Source organism: Schistocerca cancellata, chromosome 2 (assembly GCF_023864275.1).
Source record: "Schistocerca cancellata isolate TAMUIC-IGC-003103 chromosome 2, iqSchCanc2.1, whole genome shotgun sequence".
Taxonomy (NCBI): domain Eukaryota; kingdom Metazoa; phylum Arthropoda; class Insecta; order Orthoptera; family Acrididae; genus Schistocerca; species Schistocerca cancellata.
The window spans coordinates 8,876,576-8,897,044 of record NC_064627.1 but is presented as its reverse complement, the minus strand read 5'-3'; the positions used below and the strand labels follow the sequence as shown (position 1 = coordinate 8,897,044).

General features: G+C 43.1%; 1 protein-coding gene across 1 annotated transcript in view; it reads right to left on the bottom strand.

Annotated features, from left to right (window-relative positions):
• LOC126161297 (phospholipid-transporting ATPase ABCA3) overlaps positions 1 to 20,469 on the bottom strand; it is a 787,342-nt gene that overhangs the window by 317,688 nt on the left and 449,185 nt on the right. The gene's annotated exons all lie outside the window — the stretch shown is intronic.

The following is a 20,469-nucleotide window of genomic DNA, read 5'->3' as shown; positions in this document are numbered from 1 at the left end:
TAATTTAAATTCTTCCGGCGATGGTATCTCGGCATTAGCCCATGTCGTAACATCGTTAGCACTTTTCTACGGACAATGAGCGGTACACTGTGGTGGGACGCTTCCACTTCATTACGATTTTAGCACCAAGCATATCACACGTATAGAATGTGCCAGCCAGATGCCACGTTTGCACTGCACGGGGCACGGCTGCGTTAGTAGAAACACACAGGGCACGCACTGCAGTGTCGCAGCCGCTCAAGTCCAAGAAAACCAGCGACGTGAGGCGGACATTGTCGCGCTGTCCACTGCCACGTGAGGGGCACGCAGCCGAGTGCTGGGCAAGCCACTGTCATCAGCCACCAACACATTCGCCGCCACCCGAGGGTCCAGTAACAGCCAGCCTGCATCTATGACAGCTGCCGACGATGTTGCCGTCCACCACTTTGCCACGCTGTTGCCGCCGCCAACACGTTGTGCCGACTAAACTTCAACGTAAGTCACAACTTCAACGTAAGTCATCCACCGCTGTATTAGGTTATTTTGTGGCCCATCTTTTTTTTGTAACATTCATTTCGTGGTCACTAGAGCTCCCTGAGTTTGTAAACATGCTGATGGGAACTTGAGCAATGGAACGGGATACTCCCGGAGAGGCAGCTGCCTCACAAGACTTGCTGAAGGCTATCAATGCTAAAATGAAGCAATTATTCATACAAAATCAAGAGTCAATCGAGCACAACTGCGTCTTGAAACAGACGCTGGAAGCCAATGTGCGAACTTCTGTACCTGTGGCTAGCTCCACACCCATAAGAACTGCACAACCCGTGACAGCTAATACTAATTCTGTCACTAATAAACTACCACAACCTCAGCTAGCATGGCAAGTGTAAGCAATTTTCCTGCTGCTTCTTTCATTTCCACCTTTTCTGGAAAGTCCCATGAAATTGTGGTTATTTTCATACAGAATATTCGTGATATGGGTCGTTCTTGTGCCTGGCCGGATGATCTATTGGTCAACGTAGACAGATTGAAGTTGACAGGGGAAGCAAGAATGTTCATAGAGACAGTGGACAAATTGCGTGATACACGTGGTTTTGAAGTTTAGGCCCGCGGATTAATTACGCATTATTCTGACACCAGAGGTATCGGATATTACCGAGATCAATTATCCACTCTTAGGTAGAAGACTAATGAGGAGTTTGAGCTTTTCCAGATCGCATACGAGCAGTATCTTGTCGTACCTACAAGCTCGGCAAAAATGCCAGTGAGAATATGATTTTGCACTCGGAAGCAGAAGCCCATTCAATTGATGTATTTATTCACCGGCACTGACCCCCGAGTTGGTGGAGTAGTTAAAGCAGCCTCTCCTGCCTCTCTGTTTGATGCTGTTTGTTTGACAGTAGTACGCGAAGATGTATTGCGCTTCTGCGCTGCCGCACCGTGTCTGCCGGAGCCATTACCAGTATTAGCAAGGGAAGTAATTTGTCAGCGTTGTGGGAGACCTAACCACACGGAAATGTGTTGTTGCACTATTTGACAGACTGTAAGCCATCTCGATAATGTTTGCCCAACAAAGTCGCTATTTTCTTATCAGATGAGCAGTCACCGCCACAACGCGAGATCGACTAGAATAATACACCTGGTGAGGAGCGGAGAGGTGGAACATATTAGTGTAAGTGGCATACTCAGGAACAAATTAGTTAAGATTCTGATTGATACTGGTGCACAAGTTAGTGTGTTATTTGAAGGTGAAAATGACTGAAGGGTGCTGCAGCCACCCCAAATTCATATTAGTGGTCTTGGAGAAGAAACAATTGCCCCTGTAGGTACGTGTGTGGTGAACCTGCAGATAGATGAGAATAGTTCCAGTCAGGAGATGGAAGTAGTGAGGCTAAGGAAATGCGATTTTGACATCATATTAGGGAATGACTTCCTACACCATTATCAGGGGATAGTGAATTATTGAACGCAAACTGTGGAGTTAGGTGAAGCAATTCATCGTTTCAGCAGTGCACCAACCCATCAGATGTGAGGAAGCTGTGAAGGGCGCCGTTCACAGTCTCCCGTAAAACTGCGAATGTGGGCAATAAGAACCACCGAACCCGTAAGGAAAAGAGGTGGAAGTTGAACAATTCTTTGGATAGATGTCAAGAATCGGAGGCAGCTGAAGACAGTCATTCTGGTGGGTCCACTCACCCAGAATGATGTGTTAGATTGTCAACAAGTTCATTTTAAGAGAAGTATTTGTCAACCAGAAAGAAAACAGAAAGGTTTTGCAATATCTGTGAGTATAGATAATTTTGGCATGAAACAAGTTATAATACTGAAATGTACTATTGTCGCTAGTGGGCAAGAGATTTTGGAAGAAGTAGGACAAGCCAGGATTCAACAAAGTAAAGATGAGAAGAGACGGAAGAAAAAGAAATTTCCAGTTAGAGAAGTGCGTTATGTAGCATCACCGTTACGGAATCAGTTGTCAAAGAAGTTAAGCCATTTATGTAATGAGGAGAAAAAGATGTTACAGCCAGTGTTAGAGGAGTTTTCTTGTTTGTTTGATGAGAGGCAGTTTCTAACAACTATGGATTTGGTTCAGCATGAAATTCCAACCGGTGAAGCTCGGCCGATTGCGCAAAAGCCATATCGTTTACCGTAACATTTGCAATCAGCAGTCGAAGATACGATTTAGCAGCAGTTATTATTCAGCCTTCCTCAAGCTCATAGGCATCTCCTGTGGTCATCGTGCTGAAGAAGTCAGTAAATGGTGAGAAATCCTATCAACTATGTGTCGATATGAGGGCAGTGAGCAGAGTAACTACTCCGGACACATATCCCCCACCACGTATCGATGAAACCTTGGACCGACTAGGCAACTGTAAGTTTTTCACCACACTTGATTTGCACTCTGGATATCACCAGATCCCTGCTGCACGTCATCATCGACTTAAAACTGCTTTCATTGTACCTATGGGACTATATGAATTTGTAAGAATGCCATTTGGTTTGAGGAATGCACCTGCCACTTACCAGAGATTTGCAGACTTGCTGCGCTGACTAAAACCCACAAGATTTTTAGTATATTTAGACAACATTATCATTTTTTTCTAAGACCATAAAGGAACGTGCAGAGAGCTTCAGGGATGTATTGGAAAGGTTGAAAGACGACCACCTGAGGGTGAAACTGGAGAAGTGTGCCTTTGCCCAATCGCCAATTTTGTTCTAAGACCATAAAGGAACATGCAGAGAGCTTGAAGGATGTATTGGAAAACTTGAAAGGAGCCCACCTGAGTGTGAAACTGGAGAAGTGTGCCTTTGCCCAATCACAGGTACAATATTTAGGACATATAATAAGTGAGTAAGGTGTCAAACTGGATCCCCATTTGACCACAGCAGTAAAGGACTTTCCAACACCAACATGTACCAAAGAATTACAGTCATTCTTAGGCCTTGCAAATTATTATAGACTTTTGTGAACAATTATGCTAACATTGTTAAGCCCCTGACTAAACTATTGAAGAAAGGAGTTAGTTTCACCTGGACCAAGAAATGTGATGAAGCAATGCAACGAACTCAACATGTTTTGGCTAGAGCCCCTGTACTAGCTTACACAGATTTTGAAAAACCATTTATTCTGTCAGCAATGACTCAGATTATGCCATAGGAGCCATATTGTTACAAGAAATCAATGGAGAAGAGTGACCAATTGGTTATGTGTCTTGACAGCATAACAAAGCGGAACTGAATTACAGTTCAACTGAGAAGGAACTTCTAGCACTCATGTTTGGCGTAACCTACTTTTGATGCTATTTGTACGGGAGGAAGTTTACTGTCTTTACGGATCACACCACATTACAGTGGATGCTAAGCTTAAAAGATCTCAGTAGCAGGTTAACTTGTTAGGCTTTAAAATTGAGCAAATTTAAATACGAGCTGAAACATAAATTTGGCAAGTTGCATCAAAACACCGATGCATTAAGCCAGAAGGTTAGAGTAATTGTTGCCAATGATATTTCTATTGAATAATTGAGGGAAGCACAGCAAAGAGATGTTGAATGCCAGAAGTATGAAACTTTGCCCGAATTTTCTGTCAAAGATCGAATTTTGTATCGAAAAACCCCACTGAGTAAATGAGTAGTAATCCCGAAAGAATTACGTCCTAAGATATTAGTACAATGTCATGATAGCCTGCAAGCATGTCATAATTGTCTTCGCACCACCAATTGTCGAATAGCCACCCATTATTTCTGGGAAGGCAGACGGTGAGAGGTGCAAAAGTATATACAAAATTGTTTGCCCTGCGTTAGGAGGTCACTACCACCTCTAACGAGTGTACCTTTACAACAAGTACCAGAAGCCACTTGCCCCTGGGCCGTAGTAGCAGCACATACTATCGGTCCTTTCCCTTTGAGTCCACAGAACAACCAATACATATCGTCAATTATAGATCATTTTTCCTGATTCCCAATTCTTGTCCCCATACCGGACATGTCAGCAGAAACTGTAGCTCGAGCATTTGTCACCCACTTGGTGTTACCATATGGAAGCCCTGAAGCTGTACTTACAGATCAAGGCATGAGCTTTATGTCAGCCTTATTTACAGAAGTTTGTCGACTATTGTGAATCAAAAAGTGGAGGATGACCCCATTCCACCCTAAGGCTAATGGACACTTAGAGCAAGCACACCGCACAGTTACACGTATGCTTTGTTATTATGTCAATAAAAATCATTCTGATTGGGACAGGTACGTGCAATACGTCATGTCAGCATATAATAGCCATATCCGTGAGACCACTGGATACTCCCCCTATGAGGCAGTATATGGCCGACCCACGAATTCACCTTTTGAAATTGACAAACTGCCCCCAGGGATTAGATCCACGGATGTGAAGGTTTGGCACGACATTTAAAAGCTATTTGGAAGAAAGTAAGAGGAAACAATGAAAAAGCTATGGCTCAGCAGTTAAAAATGAGTACTGAGAGAGCAATAATGCCCGAGTACAAGGTAGGAGATTTAGAGATGTTGTGCAATCCAGTAGTTAAGAAGGGAAGGATGAAGAAGTTTACTCTTATGTATGAAGGTCCGTACCCCATCATGTGGCTTACTTCATTGGTAAATGCAGAAATTCAGTTATCAGAAAGGACAGTGATCGTTCATTTTGACAGGTTAAAGTCGTATAAGGGTTCCGAGCCACCTCTGCCTGACAGTCGAGCAGAGCCTGCTACACAAGTAGCCCCATCCGAGAAGACAAAGAAAATAGTGGAACCGCCTATAGCACGACCTAGATATGCTCTAAGGTCAAAATTACGATCTAGGGACTAGGTCCAGCATGCCACGCATTTAATTTGCAAAGTCTTTAGTGAAGCAAAAGAATTAACTGATAGGAAACCGCCGTCATTGCAATATATTCTTTTAAGTTGTGCATGTTATTTGTAAGTATTCATAAGTATTGGCAACCATTTGTAATATAAGTTAGGATGTTATATGTTAATGGGAAGGGATTGGAATTTTTCGTAATCATTTTGTCTCGCATCATTCAATGTCTCCAGTAATGTTGTTGTAACGTTAATGTGCTGCAAACACAATCACTCAGTAGTAAGGGAATTAAGGGGAAAAGTTGTCCTTATCAGTAGAACACAGAGTAAGAACAATTAATCTTTTATATGTCAAATGGAATGACACTTCGCACTTTGATTTTGCGAACAGTGAACAGCAACAGCTGTTAAAGCTTTGCCATAAAAGCACGTTAGTAACATGTACTCATAACTGCCCTTAGCACAAGATCAGAGACAAACTGCCGCCCTCTACTTACATTTTGGGAAACACCACATTAAGCGTATGTTTATGCTAAGAGCTCAGACACCCGTGATAACAATGTTAAAAAGGGAAAAAAAAAAAAAAATTCGAACATCAGACTAGAGAGACAGTGTCTTCAATTAACAAGAATACATACGTTCAAGTTAAACATCAAATATGTTACTTTAAAAGTAAAAGGAGCCCTCCCTAAGTGCTATTATATTGTTTCTTAATATGCCACTTGTGAGACAACGAGGTAAGTTTTCATGATACTACATGTTTCTACATACCAAATGCAAAAGAGAAAGTCGGTGGTTAATGCCAGGCAAGAAAGCCGCACACAGTTTCTTTACAGACCGCAAGCCTTGCCCTCCCCGCCGAGTGAGCGGCCGTTAGGATTCTGCCCCTCCCCGCGCTGCTTTGTGATGTGGTACCCCTCACTCCCTTCCCTCCTCCCCGCAGGCCACGTGCCTTTGGCGCGGTGGAGTAAGCCCCCCGTGCTATGCTTGCACACCTTCCACCGTACGGTTACAATGTAATCGACAGACCTGAAGAAGATAGTTATAAAAATAAACTCACCAGCCTAATATTGCCTTACAGATTCTACTAGTTTTACTCTAGACTATAAATCTATTCATGTCAGTTATTTGAATTTTCAGTATGAAAAAAACAAAAAACTTTTTGTATATTGCCTAATCCACTAAATAGAAGGAAGCTGGTCCTTGCCGTGATATTTATTCCGTAAAGTGACCACTGTGTGGGAAACGTGTCAGCCAAAAGGATCGAGTTTGAAATACCACCGTAAAATAAAGTAAAGTAGAGTAAAAACTGAGTTAATACCAATCCAGAATAACAGTACTAACTGCATACCCCACTGTCAATTTCAGAAGTTATTAGCCCCGAGTTTCAAGTAAATGATATTTAAGAGAGTCAAGCCATCATCACAGTTCATGCAGAAATATAAAATCTATCAATTACATACATTTTAGAAGAACAGAGTGTCTAAGTGAGTATATGAATAGTGACAGTTCTGTGAATTTTAACGATTAAGTTATCTGCATCCCTTGAAAAGAAGGCCCTCCATGAATAAATGTCGTGAACAACATACGGTAAGCCTGGAAGAAATCTAGTAACTGCCCAGAGGAATTTAACTCAGCACGTAGCAAGGAAGGCTACCCTGCCTCCACATACGTAGGGCCTTTTCTGCTCCCACCACCGCCCCTGTTGGGACCAAACCCAGCCATCTGTTTTGTATCCAGCTACAGGCAAGAGAAACAACTGCTAAGAAAGCACACACCCCTGCATTCCTGAAGCATCTAAGCCATGTCACCTAGTGCAATATACAGCAATGGCTACGATAAACGTTAGCAAAAACAGGAAGTACACGAAACATCTACACCTTATATGAGACCATTTTTACCTTCACTAATATGACTACTACTGAAGTTAATCTTTAATCTGTTGCAATAGTATCATTTAGAGTGTTTTATGTACCTGCTAATCAGGAGTTGTAAAGAAGGGAGCGATAAAATCTCCAATTGAACACCATGCAAGTAACTTTCAACAGAGTAATGGTCAAAGTAAAATTAAAACGGCCGCATACTTCAGTTGGGAAAGAGAGAGTTCCTACTAGCATTGAACCCATGACCTGCAAAGAGTTACTTGAGAAGTCATCTATGCCTCTATCTACAACATTAGGTATACGAGTTACACTGACAGTCACCATTAGTACTATAAAACAATCACTGAACCTGCCTCTCACTGAGAATTATTCTAGAGTTATTTAGCATTCGATGTCCTGCCAGTAGGATGGACCTCTTAGCTGTGCATGCCAGCGCTGCTCCCACACCAGTTAGATCCAGCCATATCTATAATGTCAGAACTCTGCTATCTTGCGAGCGCAATGCCTGCTGCACCTTAGTGCCTTAAGCAGCACTGATTTTCAACATAGAAGTCTTAACCACTATACGGCGATTATTTTGTATAACTTTACATTTTCAACATTAAGGAAAGTACCTTCCTTCCTATATGCTCCATACATGGCAAATGGACTCTAATTTTATTCAAAACACAAAACGCCGACCGGTAAGTTAGGTCGACGTCATCGAGAGGCAACCAGAATCGTCGAACCGTCCTCAATGAGTATTAGGGAGCAGGTAAGTGAGAGAGTCAACAGAAGGAATAACAATTGCAACTCAGCACAACTGGTTAGGAAGCTGCCAACAACCAACATTACGTAGTTATGAGACAAGGAGTAAAAATTAAAGTAGGAGATATGGAAAGAGGTTAACGTTTAATGATATCAAGGAGGGTAAGGGCAATTATCGATCTAAAAACTGAAGGGGACGTGAAACCACTTTTAACATTACAGCATTACTAATAACATTGGTATGACCTAAAGATAGCATTCATGTAGGTAGACAAACCAAAGACATGTCAGTCAGTATGGAGATACAAACAAGAGCATAAAGAGAATAATAGAGAATACTTATACTTAGTTTGTTATGAAATATAACTGGAGAATAAGACAGTTTTGTGTAAGAGAGATAGTATTTTGTACTTTCGCTACTATCATAGTTTTGCCACCGAGTGTGTCACTACAATGGGTTGCCAACCACTTATGTCTATATACTATGTATTTTAAGTACTCATTTTGTCTATGTTTTATTATCAATTATTTACTAAGGCAATTCCTTAGAGTTTTGCCAGCACCAGTAATTTAGCATTTCTGTCAATGAGCCTAAAACTTCCATGTGTTAATTTGTTGCCAGAGTTATGGTGGTAGTCATTTATTTTGTGGGACTTCATTTATGCCAGAGTAAGTTCCCGAGTATTGCCCATTATTTAAGTGTTTACTAATAATGTTCTACATAAAAAAAACTATTTTGGAAGGGTAACTTAAGATTTAATCATGCTTCATTCCATTTGTGTTTGAATGCTTATTTGGAGGGACATGCCACATGCCTCCCTAATGTAGGCCACGTAAAGGGAGTAAATAAGCCCCACAGGTCAAGAGATTTTGGCCACATGTCTTAGATACAGCGTTAGATAAACCGGACAACAACCAATCCCCTCCGGCTCTTGTGTCAACTTACTATGTTCCCCCTCTTGATATTCACTGAATAATGAAGGTGCCTCTGCGATTCATTTCCCCCCCCCCCCCCCCCCCCTGCTCCTCCGTGATCTGCTGTTCCTGGGAGCCAACCCAGTTGAGTGCCAAAAATGATGTCTGCTGAGAAGTTTTGCCATCCTGTGTCACTTAGTCTACTATTGAATTGTGGAAGCTATCATGTTTTTCCTCTTCTGTCAAGGAGTGAACAGCTTGCCAGTTCGTTCTGACAGTAGTGGTCCTATCTACCTTTCCAGCCACATCAAATGAGATATCGTTCCACCCTTCTTACAATTAAGCACCATTGTTCATTGTTCATGGGTTATCATGTGGGAGAGGTGACTGCCACCAATAAGTAACATTCGAGTCTGCTGTCACTGTACGCGAGCGCTAACCAGTATTGGCCACAACACCTAGTTCAACTGACTTCAAGAGGACTTGTCATTTGGTACGGATTCCTCGATTCTTTCAAATATTTCTTCCTTATCGTGTGCACGTTGTAAATTTAACTCTGAAAATTTTTGTACTATCATGCAATCTCTTTCTTCCTGTTCTCTATCCTGTTCCTTTTGTCTAATTTCTCCTTGCCTGATGCAACCAGCAATTGCGCGGATCCCTAGCTGTCTATGTCGTTCCTTAACTTTTTAATTTCGTGGCACAGTCCATCCTACTCACTTTCATCTTTCAACTTGCAACAGAACAACACATGAAGAGTCATGCATCTTGCATGAAGCAGCCAACAACCGCGCAGACTTCAGCTAACCACAACATTCATTACGCCTTTAGTTTTCATGCCATAGCCCATTCCATGTACTTTAATCTTTCGTGTCAAAGAAGAGTTCATGAGAACACTGCTCCATGCTCTCTGATGGTCACTATTCAAGCACTGTCAGATGCGAACCACATCTAGCCCTCAGCTTAACCACCAGTAAGTGGAAATCTCAGGTCAAAACCTGTGCATTCTTTGACATTGTTCTTCACTTGTATTTTCTGAAGGATCACTGACTACTGAAGCAGTAGTATTTAACTGTATGACGTGTCTCAGGGCACTGCGATATATCCAAGGACAGATGTGAGTTTTAAGTAACTAGCTGGACCCGATGAGGCCAGCACCAAGGAGTTATAGAGACGGCGAATTTAGTCACAAAATGGTGAGAGGATGAAGATGGCGAATTTGGTCGCGCAACAAAGTTTTTTTTTTTTTTTGAGAGTTGTCGAGTTTTAAGAAAAAGTACATAGCAGTTATCTTGGAATCACAGTATTGCCGTATAAATGGTTAAGTAGGCAATACCATCATGTCAACAATGTGTCTTCATAAAGGAAAAGCTCACCAGAAATTATGCTCAACTTAGCCTTTTCTAACTCAATCCCTTACACTTTCTGTTTCCACTGTGGAAGTTTCTAGATACTCATCAAGTTTTGTTTTTCTCTTCTCATTCTTTTCTATTTAATATTCTGAATGATCACCTTTTAACGTCAATCGATGACCTTTTAAAACATGAGAGAGGACAAATTTCTTATGGTCGCCTTATACCACATTTAAGTGAATGGCAGACAGCCACTAATCTACATGCAGCTATTATACCTAGTGTCACAGTAACCCCGGTCACGGCTATTTTTATTATTTCACTGATATGGATATTGTATTAAAAGGGATTCTGCAAATGGTTATGACCATCCCCTCCAACAGTTCCAGAACCCCAGCCTCATGGCGAATATCACCCATGATTCGAAAGAAAAGCCTATCGAGGCATGTGCTCTCCTTTAGTTTTAATAGTTCAACTGGTCTATTAACTAATGCGAAAACTGGTGCAGCATAGCGAATTGCTCCCCTAGTGTTAATCCCCTCTAAAATGTGTGTGAAACAGAACAACAATACTCCACGGCACTGAGTTCCTGTGGACAGGCCTGCCTGGTCCCCACCATACCCCCTTCTGGCCTGCAGCTTGCGCACTGCCCGCCGTGGACAATGAAACGTGCCACGTCCCGCCACTCAGCCTCGAGTGTAACTTCACTGGTGATACGTATATGCTTTTAAATTCATTTAAAAACAAAGACGCTTGGCATGTACTCCTGATTCAAAATATTACCTTCCAATGTGTTTTATTGACACTTGTTAACTGATGTAATTTTGTTCTGATTTTTATAATATTTATTCCTTGTTCTTGTGTAAACATAATATTGTTGAAGTGTGTAAGCCCCTTTGTGACCCCTAAGAGGTCTTCAATGTCTCTGTGCCCACCTGTAGTTTAAGGCCCCTGCCATCTTCCGTGGGAAACTTTAACAATCAAATAATGTCTATTTTGTCTTTGCAAACTAAAATTTTCAACATTTAAATGACGGTCACGTTGAGTGAAATCACATACAGTTTCTGCTCCCACGAAAGGGGGATGAGTGTAAGGTTGAGCCAGATAGTAGGGGATTCTATCTTTATTTTATTTCAAAAGATTTGTTACGGTCAAGCATTAGCCGGTAGCTCCAGGTGCCTGTAATTTTCTTGTCCCACAGTCTGGCAGCACCAAGTCAGCACTGAGGTGGGCAATCTGGATCCTGCACCTCCCTCACGTGCTGATGAGGTAATGCCGCTTAGGCGAAGCTGACCGAGCCACGCTTCGGAACTTTCCATGCCCCCACGGTTTTCTAGGTTCCTGGCCAATCAGGGCAGCAGAAATTGTGTGGCCATTCTAGAGATACCCTGCCACCCCTTGGCCGAAAACACTCTCTCTGCTGCGTGCCCTGGGGCGGTGAACATCATCTTCTTTTCCTGGTGCTGCAGTGCCAAGGACTTTGTTTCCGTCTTGCCTCACCCTCGCTTCCCCAGGCCTGACTCGTGTTGCTCTTTTGAATTTGCTTCAGTTGGTTTTCCTGCCAATAAATGGCCTCATTGCAAGAAAAGGTGTCAGGTTTCTTTCAACGCATTTGCCCACCGCCTTAGCCACTCTTAACAGAGCCATTCCTGCACACAACATTAAGTACGGTCAACTAATAGACAGCCAATGTTCTGTGATATATCTCTGGTGAGTGTTTATGTTCTGTGGATTCTGTTCTAGTGCTTATTATTCGAGTGTGTGGTTCTCTGTCTTTCAATATGCAAATAAAGCATTCTATACTAAAAGTTCATCCAAGCATATACCGCTTATCTCAAAGAGGTGACATCAAGTTTGAATGCATTTGCTTTTATTCATGTGAGCATACTTTTATGTTCTTGCACCGCACACCGTGGAGACTGGAACAGCAAGGTTTGCTGTTATCCTGCTCTGCTCCTCAACCTACTGCCCCTGCGGTTCTCAACAACACTTCTGATGGTGGAAATGGCTCAGAACTGAGCGATGTAAAAATTCTGGCTTTCTGGTCAACAAGACCTCAGTTGCAGCTGGCTCAGTAGGAGGTGATTTTCCAGCTTCATGGCATCATCTCTGGCACTGACAGACTGGCTGTAGTTATATCCCAGTTGGAGTTGAATTTCACTGAACAGTTGGACATTATTGTACCACAACGTTATTTTACTGCTTTTAAAGGTATTGTTTTACAACATTTCTTGATGCCACTGGAATTGTGTCTCAGTCAAATTGTGGACAGTGATTTCTGGCCTGCGGGTTCCCTATCACAAGTGCTGCATTCACTTCGCACTTTGATGGGGTTGGAACTTTTATCAGAGCAATTGGTGAAGCTTTTTTGGCTGTGATGATTACCTCAAGGTGTACAAGTGATAATATCCACTTTCCATGAACTTTCAGTTGATAATTCAGCAAAGAAAAGGGACGACTTAACAACTGCTACTGCTAGTAATACTAATTCCTGTGCTGCTTTACACAAGCTCATGAAGGTGGCCCTGCATCACGCATTCCCGGTGAGAGTAGCCTGGACACGTACATTCTGCGAGCTAGCGTGAGCACGGCAGGTGCAACTCTGCACAGTAGTTTCAATGCATTGGCTACACTCAATGTTAGGTTGAATAATAGCAGCAGGAAGATAGTAGGAAAGGAGAGTCAACATTCTCCTTGCCGAAGTAAATGGTATTGGTACCACAGACATTTTGGCTGAAGCAGCATATGGTGTACAAAGCCCTGCAATTTTCCAAATGCCACCAATAGGCACATACAGGTGCGCGGGCCGTGTAAAAGCTGCAGAGTGCCTACGTTGCTCCACAAATGCTACTGTTTTGACAGTGAGTGTTTCATCTAGGCTTTTTGACACTGACACGACTTCAGGGTTCTAGCCCTCATGGATACTGGATATGATGTGAGCATGATTCCAAGGAATGCTAAAGATGTGTCTCAGGTTTCTGGTTTGCCAATATTAACAGTAGCATACAACTGTTGCATTCAAACATTTGTCTGCCAGTTGTCTGGCCAGCTTCAAAGAACTCAAGATACTGCTTCATGTTCATGAACAAATGTGGATCAATTGGAATCAAACCAGGACTGTGAGGTAGATAGTTAAATATGTCCCACTTGAACTAATGCAAATAACTCTTGTGTTCACCCACGACAATGAGAGCGAGTATTGACAATCAAAAATATAACACCAGGAATTGATTGCCCTCAGCATTTCTTTCGGATGAGTAACAAGTTTTCTTCTTGAAATCCCAGGTTGTTGTCAGCAACTCCCTGCCACTGGAAATCAGATTTTCATAAAGAAAATGACATCTTGAGGTCAGACAGGATTTATAATTACTTTTAGTAGCAAATACAGATAAATATGTAGCAGTGCCCCATTGACACTAGTATAATTGTATGTATATTGAATTACTATTTGTTTCAATTGAATTTCTACACATTGCAGTGCGTGTTTATGAAACTGCTCACATTACTATTGACACAGTACATCATAATCAACCACCTGGAAAAACTACTTGTAAAAATGGTCTGGGCTGAACAGCAGAAGAAAAAATGAAAACATGCATGCTCTCAAAAAAATCTTACTTTTAAGATAATAACCACTGATTATTTTCAGCAATTTCGACATTTCGATCCTTATACTTATTTTGCTTGAGTCAGACTTGGAATACTGCATTTTACAGACTGCGTGTCTGGATCTATATTAAACTGCTCATCCACTGCCACTGAATTGATCAATTTTGATCAAACCTGTCACAGGGTATAAAGAGACAGTCCAAGTTTGAAAAACAGTCATGTACTGAAACACCTGAAAAATAACTATTTCAAATGTGAACAACCTTGCTCCCTTTTTGGCAGACCTTATTTAATAAACCATTTGTCATTTGTATGTTAGTGAAGAATACCAACTATTTATATAACTCAAAAATATTTATTGCAGCATATTGATAAGAACTAATTCAAAACACAGCACAATACTATGTTTCTGTGGGAGGAACAAGAGTAAATTGTACTATAATCAGGCCACTGGAAGAATGTCCCTGACGCTTCACACACGTTGAGCACACTGTGTGGAGACTACACACAGCGCCAATCCGTGCTCTGAAATTCATAAAGGTTGGCATGGTAATGGCACTGTATTGCCTCCCCTAAAACTAAAGGTCACACATGGTGGCTCTCAGTGGCTCCAAAGAGTTTATTCCGTGCTAATCGTTTGTCACAAATTGTGAGCTACTTATTCACTTTATGTTAACAGTGTGGTGAAAAGTGGCATTCTTTTAACTTCAAATTTATGTAATATAACCTCATTCTTAAACCCCAGGAAAGTAGTCAGGGTCACAACCTTAAAAAGCCCATCTTGTGAACTCGTATATTGCACAATATGCTATTTTGAGGAAGAAAGGAATAATGGCTGGCTCCTTATACCACTGTCAAAAGTCATAGAACAAACTGTTTCACTGTTGAAACCTGAAAATTGAAGCAACCCCTGTGAAAAAAATAGTGATGGACAAGTGTGCTGGAGGCCTACAGGAACCCACTGCTGCCCTTTTGAGTAAAGGAAAAACCAGACTACATGCTGCTGGAACTTGATAATTAACAAGAGGACGATATTGGGCGAATACAGAACCAGGGTCGGTTGGCTTGTGTCTCTTAATGATACAGATAGCTGTACTACAGGCGGAACAAAAGCAAAAAACTGGTAGTTGAATGTAGTAGAATAAAATCAGGCAGTGCTGAGGGAATAAGATTTTTAAATAAATTTGGTAGGAAGTCTTAGACTTTCAAATAAATTTGATACAAAGTCTTTTTTGAGGGCATTAGTTTGGAGTGTAGCCTCCTATGGAAGAGAATAAAAGTTCTTGAAATGTGGCGCTACAGAAGAATGCCAAATATGTATATCAAAATGTATAGGTCTATCACATGATTAATGAGAAGGTACTGAAAAGAATTGGATACAAAAGATATCAGTTGCATAATGACTAAAAGAAGAGATCAGTTGACAGGAAACATTCTGAGAAATTGAGTAACTGTCAATTTAGCACTGGAGGGAAGTGTGGGGGCAAGAATTGTAGAGGGAGACCAACAGACACAAGCTGTAAGCAGGATGTGGGTTGCAGTAGTTACTCGGAAATGAACAGGCGAGGCTCGCACAGGATAGAGTAGTGTAGAGAACTGCATTACACCAGTCTTCAGACTGAAGACAACAACACACGTGACTGTTACAAGTGAAAAGAATATTGCATCCAGAAAAAGCTGCTTCAGGTGTGCTAAAGGAGTTAGGGTTTCAATGGAAAATATTACCTGGAGTTCTGCTTGAACAGTAGGATATTGCTGCCTGGAGGCATCATTTTTAAGGGAAATATTTACATGCAAAAATCATTTGGTTGGATGAAACATGGGTTAATGCCGGTAATTGGAGACTGACTGTGTGGACTGATAACACTGCACGATGAGCAATAGAAGCTCCAGTTGCCGAAGGTAGTTACCACATTCTTTTATGTGCTGCAATGATTGGTGGGTTTGTTCCAAATGTTTTGTCATTTTCTTGCACCCTACAAATTTGGGGAATACCAGAAGGAAATGATGGCAACAAAATTTAAAGAGTTGTTCATACACTCTTTGCTACGAAATATAGAAAATAGCTCCTCTATAATATTCAATAATGTTTTGTATCATTCCATCTGATTAAACAAAGCCCCAAGATGCAGCTGCAGGAAAAGTAACACTATAGACTGGCTAGAGGTGAACAGCATAGAGTCATTTGATATGGAAGTAAAAAAACGGAGAACTGCTCGAAATAATGAAAGAGCATAAATTCCATAATATCATTTATGACATTGACAAAACTGTGGAAGAAAGTGGTCACAGAGTATTGTGCTTTTCACCATATCATTGTCATATCAATGCAATAGAATTCGTGTGGGCTCAGGTGAAATTTTATTTTGCAGAGAGAAATAAAAGTGGGCACTATTACTCCTACTAAACGGAACATTACTGGCACCCATATGTGGCACATCTTGGAAGAGGAATGTCACTGAGAAGCACTGGAACAAAGAGTGGAGGAGTTTATAATAAGAGTAAGGGATCGCAACAGCAGCAGCAGCAGTGTCAATGAAGACACATAAGAGATGTGAATGATGGCAATAGTCTCTTTGAAGACTGTGGTGTCTACCGTCTTCCGTGAGATACAGGTAAGATATGCATATATGCATTAAAATATGTTATGAGATAGTGAAACTTGGTAATATTTACTTTATCTTGACATATATTTTCAAACCTTTTCTTTTTATTACGGCATGTTGAAAAGTAAGCATCCAAATTTTTTATGTGAAAATTCGTAAAGCTTTTTAAATAAAAAAAACTTTACTAACATTCTACATCTTTATTCTTCACATCAACATATTTATTTCTCAACATACTCGCTACGGTGAGGAACACATTTCTCATGAGGAAAGACCAGTTTGCTGATACTGTCAATGTAGACTGTTTGAATCTGTTGACAGAGGCAAATCTTTACCTGTGTTTGCACCACTTCATCACTGTCAAAGTGAAAACGTCAAATGCCATCTTGTACTATGGAAAAAGATGACAATCAGATGGGACCAAGTCGGGAATGTACGGAAGATGATCAATGACAGTGAACCCGAGGCATTAGGCTGTTGCAGGTTTCACAGCACTCATTTGTGGTCTGGCATTATCATGCCGAATGAGAGGGTGCTCTGTGTGTGGATGAACACTTCGAATACATGCTTTCAGTTTTCTAAGGCTCTCGCTACATGTTTCAGAGTTTATGGTGGCACCTTTAGGCATGAATTAGAAACGCACCACGCCTTGAAAATTCCAGAACACTGATAGTGTGACTTTGTCTGCTTATGGCATGGTCTTTGTTGTGACAGTGCCACGAGATTTAAAAGTGCCGCTACGTCAGTACGCAAACATGGCGATAGAGGCGCTCCGCAGCTCGGCTGAGCGCGGGAGCGCCACCTGGCTATGAACGGCGCCGGCCGCATGTCACGGCACGGGAGTTGAGTGACAGCTACGGAGTTGGTAGCATGAAACCCACTATTGTTTCTACGTTTGTGTATCCACGCAGTTTATTAGTACATTAAAGGTTATAACACTTTTTGGCGACGAGGTCGGATATTTTTTTTCCAGCGTTGGGATATTGCGCGTTCGTGTCTGGGCAGACATGGAACAGCTTATGCAAGCGCTCATTGAACAACAAACACAGCTGACGGCTGCTATTCAGGCGTTGTCGACGTTGCTTACTCATCGTCTGTCGTCCTCTTCTCCGCCTCCGTTCCCTCCTTAAGACGAGGCCGCTGAGGACTGGGAGGATTATGAGAAGCGTTTGCGGCAACACTTCTTGGCTTTCGGCGTTGTCGACGCCCCGATGTGTAAGTCGTTATTTCTATCTTGGATTTCCCCACGGATCTATCAGCTGCTATCTCAGTTAGCCCCTCTGCGGGAACCTGCCTCTCTGTCCTTCCAAGAAATGTGTGACTTATTGTCTAACTATTACCGAAAAAACACCCACGTCGTTGCCGCCCGCGTGGCGTTCTACCGGTGTCGTAAACAGCCCCATCAATCTTACCGGGCTTGGGCGGCGGAACTACACGGTCTGAGTAGGAAATGTCAGTTTGTCACGGACACTCATCATGAGTCTTATGCTGATTCAATGGTTAGGGATGCTATTCTACGGCTTGCTCCTGATAAAGAAGTTTGGCAACGTGCCCTACAACTGCCAAACCCATCGTTGTCGGAAGTTCTAAGCATCGCCCAATGCTTTGAAGTGTCTCACGCTGCTGGCGCGCAAATAGACGCGTGGTGTGATGTGGGCGCTGTACAGTCAACTTTCGACACGGACAATTTGCCTGTTTCCCAGGAAGACGATGATGTGGCGGCGGTTCACTCGCGTAAACAACGTCGCGTTGGGCCACAACGCTCGCAGCGAAAACAGCAACCACAGAAACAGGTTCGTTCCGCCCTTCCTTCTTGTCCACGTTGTTTCGTACAGCATGACAGGGCCGCGTGCCCAAAACGTTGGGCCACGTGTAATTCATGTAGGAAAAAAGGCCACATTGCTTCTGTGTGTCAGTCCCCTCACGTTCCTGTCGCCGATGACGAGGCATCGGACATGGATGTTAACTGTGTGCTTTCTCAAACAAATAAGTTGTTTGTTACTGTTCGTGTTCTGGATAAAGACATTCGCATGCAAGTGGACACTGGCTCTGCAGTAACTCTCATTAATTCTCGCACGTATTTGGAGTTGGGCTCCCCTCCCTTGTCTCCAGTTACGCGAAATCTGAGAACTTATAATAAACAGAAAATTCCTATCATTGGCCAGTTTGATGCTTCCACTGCTTACAAGTCTGTTGTTCGGCCGCTCACGTTTTATGTGGTGGATCATGTGGGCACTGAAAATCTGTTCGGTTATGATGCTTTCCAGTTGTTTGGGTTCTCCATTGATGATGATGTGCACCTCATATCTGAGGATATTCCGTATCAACAGCTGGATGGATTGTGTTCTGAATTCTCGTCCGTGTTCTCTGCTGGTCTGGGTCGTGCCAAGGATTTTGAAGCCCACATTACTCTTAAACCTACAGCTCGCCCTAAGTTTTTCCGGGCACGCCCTATTCTGATGGTGCTGCGTGCACCTGTCAAGGCTGAGATAGACAGGTTAACAGCTTCAGGGATTCTCCTTCCTGTTACCTCCAGCGAATGGGCATCGCCCATCGTGGTGGTTTCTAAACCCAACGGGAGTCTGCGATTGTGTGGCGATTTTATAGCCACTGTCAACGCTCAGAGCCTCATTGACACTTATCCTCTTCCCCGTCCTGAGGAGTTATTTACCAAGCTCGCTGGGGGCCAGTTCTTTTCCAAACTTGACTTATCGGAGGCGTACCATCAGTTGCCGTTGGATGCGTCTTCCAAGGAATTTCTCGTCATCAACACTCCTTGTGGGTTGTATCAGTACCAGCGGTTACCATTTGGTGTCGCTAGCGCGCCGGCCATTTTTCAGCGGTTTTTGGAACAGCTCACGGCTTCCGTTCCTGGCTGCATCAACTACCTGGATGACATTGTTGTCACGGGGGCCTCCACTGAGGAGCACCTTCGCAATTTGCGTTCATTATTTCGGGTTCTGCATTCGGCTGGGTTGAAGTGCAATCTGGACAAGTCACAGTTCTTCCAACCCTCCATTGTGTATCTTGGTTTCCACCTGTCCCGTGAAGGTATACGTCCTCTACGTCAGCATGTTGCGGCCATCACCGCTCTCCCCCGGCCGTCTACGGTCAAAGAACTTCAGGCGTTTCTAGGCAAGATTGCTTATTATCACAAATTCATTCCATCCGCGGCGGCGGTGGCTCATCCTCTGCATCAGCTGTTACGCAAAAACGTTCCTTTCTGTTGGTCCGACGAGTGTGAGCAAGCTTTTGTTCGCCTGAAGGCTCATTTGCAGTCGGCGCCTTGTCTTGCCACCTTCCGTCCGGGTCAGCACTTGGTTCTGGCGACTGACGCGTCACAGTATGTCCTAGGGGCTGTTCTCGCCCATCAGTATGAGGATGGGTCGGAACGACCCATCGCCTATGCTTCAAAGACCCTCAACGATGCCCAACGACGTTACTCTCAAATCGAAAAGGAGGCGCTCGCTATCATTTATGCGTTAAAAAAGTTCAGCGTTTTTTTGTATGGTTCTAAGTTTCACCTCATCACCGACCACAAGCCGCTGGTCTCTCTGTTGAGCCCTTCGGCGTCGCTTCCGGATAAGGCGGCTCACCGCCTGCAACGCTGGGCCTTATACTTGTCTCGTTTTCACTATGAGATTCACTATCGCCCCACGGCCCAGCACGCCAATGCTGACGCGTTGTCGCGTTTGCCGATGGGCCCCAACCCGGTTTTCGATCGAGATGAGCTGCTCTGTTTCCACATTGATGAGGAAGAACGTCGTGCGGTTGAGGGTTTTCCGCTTACAGGTTCGCAGGTCGCGTCGGCTACTGCGCGGGACCCGGTCCTGCGTCGGGTGATCGGTTTTGTTCAACAGGGTTGGCCGGACAGGACCAAGGGCCGGGCATCGGATCCCCTTCACAACTACCATGCCTTGCGCCTTCGTCTGTCTGTTCGTGAGGGTGTTGTTCTTTTGGCCACGGATGGCGCATCTCCACGGGTCGTGGTGCCAGCTTCTCTTCGCAAAGATGTTCTCAAACTGTTGCATGAAGGCCATTGGGGGATCTCTCGGACTAAGTCCCTG